Here is a 5084-nt window from a genome sequence, read left to right on the forward strand (position 1 = left end):
CCAAAAAAAGTGCTGATTCCTTCAGGATGACACTAAGGAGTCAGCCCAGCACTTTGTCACAGCTCCCTTTGCCAGCATGCTAAGTGCTATTTATGTCCTTCCCAAGTCCTGGCTGGAGAAGAAATACAGCAGGCAGGAATCTGCAGGCAGACCTCACATGAGCCCTGGTGTTCTCATTCACATGTTGTGTGTCCTGTAATTGCAACAATGTCTTGGACACAAATGAGCTGGCATTCCCAAAACCAGCCTTCTGTAATGCTCATTCAGATATTTCTGCCTTTCCCCTTAGGAAAAATCTTGTTCTTTTGCAAGAACTAAGGACACATCAAAGGTACAAATATGCACTGGGCTGGAGGCCAGTTCTACCTTTGCAAAAAAGAGTTTATTCTGAAATGTAGGATTGGTCCCTGGCTGACAATGAGTATTAGTACAGAGTGTCAGGCCAAGTCTATTCTGTTACCTTTTTCCATATCAGCAAAATCCCAGGAGAACTACAACAATTGCTACAATTTCTAATTAACTTTTTAAACAGAAAGAAATACTGCTATTGAGTAATAAGATACAGGCTTGTGAGTTTACTTTGCTGAGAGTTTATTTAGCTTATTATTTAGCTCTCCTCTCTATTTCTCCTTCTTTTCTAAACAGTTCTGACATGGTTCTGACAGGGGCTTCAGCTGAGATCTGATGTGGGCACAGTGCAGCATCCTGCACGAGCTGCAGGATCAGGAGTGAGTCTGTCCTTTCAAGTTCAGTTCAGCTGAGGCTGGAAGCAGTGTAAAAGCAACGTGTTTGCCTGCAGAGAGGATGGAAAGTGGGGTTTGTATCATGCTTCACTGCTTGCCCTCAGCTGAGACACAGCTCAGACTCTCATTTCACAGCTGCAGGGTGAGCATAGAAACAACAGCTCCTACAGGAAGGAGCAGAGAAACATAAAGTGTTAGGGCAAAAGCCATTGTGTCCAGAGACATGGATTGAAATCTCCAAAGAATATCAACTATCTCTGGTCTTTACTCCACACACTCAAATAGACCCAGATGTGAACGTGCACTCACTGGGAGCCTTGGTGCATGAATAAAAGGGAAAAAAAAATCAATATGTTGCCCACATTAGGAAGATAATGATGGGTTATACCTCTAGTCCTGGGATCAGCTCTCTAGTGTACAGTGAGCAGAGCTGTTTCTGCTTTAGAGCAGTAAAAGCCATTAATATTTAAATATGTCTTTTCTGTTCCACTCTTGCTGAAGATGTGCTCTTACAGATCATGCTATCCCAGAGACCAGTAGGAAAATAGACACACTGAGTGTCATGTTCATGTCTTTTTTTTTTAATTCAGTTTCTTTGTCTTTCCTATCCCAGCATTGCTGGTAGAACTGCAATGCTGGCCTTGTAAAAATTCTGGGATGGAAGAAAAGGAATTGATATCAGATAATGTTATATCTCTGTCTGTTGCCTGTTTGCCAGAACTCCCTACTGTCTGGATTGCAAAATTCATTTCTGCATAGCAAATGCAGAACCAAAGCAAAGGGGTTTTGGAAGTACATCCTCATGGATTTGGGCTCCTTCCTTGCTCTAATAATAGGTTTATTTAAGAAGTCACTGCTGATTTCAGGATGTTTGGGACTTGCAGGATATTGAATGAAAAGTCAGTGAGTAATGGGACTAGAGAAATTTACTCACTCTACAAATGCATTTAGGTATTCAAACACTGTCCTACTTGAAGACAATGGAAAGTGTTGCAAAAATGAATGGTGTCTGGCCCTGCAGGGGTGTTGGCACCAGGCTCTAGGTAAGTCAATGAGCCCATTTATAACCAGCACTATAAAATAGTTACCAAAAAGTCCCTCATGAATGATGTGCTCTTTTTTGCTTATAGTGATCTGTAGCAGTACTGTCATAATGGGGAGGACTATCTGTACACTACAGATCTCACCCCCTTCATAAATACAGAAACTGGTGAAGAAACTCAAGTGACTCACTCCAAACTCTCTGAAATGTACAAATACCAACAGTGACTTCATCTATGAAGGACAAGAACTGGCTGTTAGGAGTAAGCACATTAGTTTTGTGTGGGATCAGATGAAGGAGCAGACAGGAGGTTAAGGAACTGGAAGATTTTGTCTGTCAGTTCCCAAGGCAGAGCAGGGCACACACAGCAGAAGAGGAGTCACTCTGCACAGGAGGGATCTGCTATGGGCTTTCCATGTGTGGGAGCCTTGTAGTGTCTCCAGGGGCAGTGGTTGAAGACACTGCACTTAAAACCTGATCTAAAGACCACAGAAATCACCATACAGATTGTACTTGCCTTCAGTTGTTTCCTCTTATGCAGGAATAGGGATTTCTCAACAGTACCAATAAACTGAGGTGCTGCATTCCTGGATAATTGCACCTGGCCAATATTGGCCTTCTGTGTCTGAAACCTCTGCAGGTTTCAGAACTGGTATGAGTTCCTAGGGGGATGAAGTGACTGTTTGGCTGCCTCCTCATGCCAGCTCAGTCCTGTCACATCCCTGTAGCCACCCTGTCACTGTGTTGCAAGGGTGCAGCAGCAGGGAGGGATGCTCAGCAAACAGGGCTTACTCTGCTGCCATACCCAGGCAAGGAAACGGATTTGCTTCATCCTGAATTGAATTAGTTGCTCTTTACACAATAACTGATTATTCTCCTTAAATCATCAGGCTTTTAAAACTTTTAAACACAGCCCATGGGGCAGGAGGGGCTGGGGCAGGGCACAGCCCATGGGCATTCCCCAGGTGGGAACACCCAGGGCCAGGGCAATGCTGGTTTCTGCCTGCTGTGAGGAACAGTGATAACTGCTCAGCAATTTCTGCCATCACAGCTCAACTCTATGCAGAGGGTGGAAAATAGATAATTAAATAATCAGTTATATCTTTTTAAACATAATCCCAACAAAAATGTGACTAGGGAAAGGTGACTGGTAATTAAAACATGGATAAGAACAATTGTGCTTGAGCGAACAAAGGTCCTGACATCCAAATTCCTGATCTCTGCTGATGGTTTAGTAATACACAGAATGCTTAGAGAAGAATAAAAGAAACAGATTGATGATCAAAACTCAGACTTCTGCTAAAAACACCCTCATGTTTTCTGTTTATGTGGGGTTTTTTTAAGAATTCCAGACATATCTGCCTTTTTACTGCCTGTGAGTATCAAACACTTTCATAAACCCATTCATGATGACTCTCATATTACTTTATTTAGGGATGATGAGTGTTCTATTAAGAAGTATATTTAGCTAGCACAGTTTTACCCTTGTGTGTATTACAGTGTTTTAAGAATATTGAATTTGAATGCTTCTTCAGCATTCTTTCTGTAACTCCTTGCAGTCACATTTAGATTTAATTGCCTGAAATAACTTTCTATCTTTACCAAACCAATCAAGCAAGTTTCTTATTCAAGTCACTTAATTGTGTGTGTGTGACTGTGAGGCAATTTATCTTTGAGACAGACACTTGGAATGTGTGTATGTTTTGAATACAAATACAGATTTTCATGCTGTTGTTTTTCTGCTAATGATGGCATGGCATTGCTGGTTTTTTTTTTTCCAGATTTAAAAGTCTAAATAAAATGACAAAGGCTTAAGTCCAGGCCTTTAAAACTATGACTATGCCTGAGGATAATGAGGAGAGTAACCTCCTGTGTCCATTATCAAACTTCACAGGTGTGCACAGGAACCACACAAGCTACTCAAACTCTCAATTTCTGTTCTTGTTAGTTAATGCTGTTCTTGCATTTAGAGATGAGTGCATATTTCCTCTGGAAATTAGGAAACAATGCTGAAAACATGTATTTTAGATGTTTAAGGACAGAAATGAAATTGCAGTATTGCTTTTTACATCCATAACTTTAGGTTACTATAATTCAATAGGTTCAAGTCATCTAAATATAATAAATCCTGCTGATTGTGGCAGTAGGAGGGGTTTTGGTAGCAGTTGATAATATAGTTGCTCTATAAGTATTTATACTAGTAAAATTTATCCAAAGGATCAAACCAGTGCTGGGAGAGCAAACACAAATGAATCTCACAGGGTAAACTTGAAATTTTTAATTCTTTATGAATTGTAAAAAAAAGAAAAGGCTTGTTTAAATCATGAGGAAAGTGAAGTCTCCTCTCCAGAAAGATGCAATAAAATGTGAGTAATAAAGCATTAATAATTCCTATTTCCTCATGGACTATGACCTTGAAATGCTTTCACCAAGTATAGGGGTTGGATGAAAAAGGCAAACTCTTTGGAGTATGAATGTCCTTAAAGAGAACTAAAGACTCTTGCAGAAGGAAACAACCAATATAAAAGCAAGAAAACTGGATGGAAGGATGCCCCTTGTGGTTTATATCCACCTGTGGGTGCTGTGGGATGCTCAGCTAGGAATCCTGGGAGCAGCCATCCATCCAGTCATTTGTTTCACGTGAAGGAATGCACTCCAGACATGGCACCTTGTACCCCAAACACCCCTGAGTTTGTTTGGTATGAAGTAATTGGTTTTGCCACGAGTGAAGTCTCTGAATGCTGAGCAGCTCCTGCTGGTAAAAAGCTGCTTTGTTCTTCCCTGGGGGCTGTGCTTGAGGGGCTGTGCCACTCTGGGGCTGTGGGGTAGGGCTGGGTCATCCCTACATGACAGGAGTTTGTGCCCCTGGGGGAGTTATCTGAAGCTGAAATTTGCATATATAAATGTTTATTATATATATATATTATATAAATTATATTTTATTTTCATATATATAAAATATAATATCTTTTTGCATTGTGAGTGAGGTTGTGACCTGAACAAACCCAGGAAGGATTCCTTGTGATCATTAAGTTCTTTTTCACTTGATGTGAGAACAAATCTATTTTCTAGGCTATGAAGTTAATTCCCTAAGTCACTGTCTCTGCTTTGTCCTTTTCAATTACTGCATTTGAAAGTCAGTGGCTATACTAAATAAACTCCTATTAAAGGGGTTTGGAATATCTCCCTTCTAGCACATCCCTGGGGAAATAATTTGAAAAAAATAGAGAGAAGATGACTTGGCAGCACTAATTCACCATTAGCTGCCAATTATATTTGTGGATGGTCAATATCATACC

The sequence above is a fragment of the Agelaius tricolor genome, unplaced genomic scaffold (assembly GCF_023055355.1).
Source record: "Agelaius tricolor isolate 1412-34295 unplaced genomic scaffold, bAgeTri1.0.p SCAF_16, whole genome shotgun sequence".
Taxonomy (NCBI): Eukaryota; Metazoa; Chordata; class Aves; order Passeriformes; family Icteridae; genus Agelaius; species Agelaius tricolor.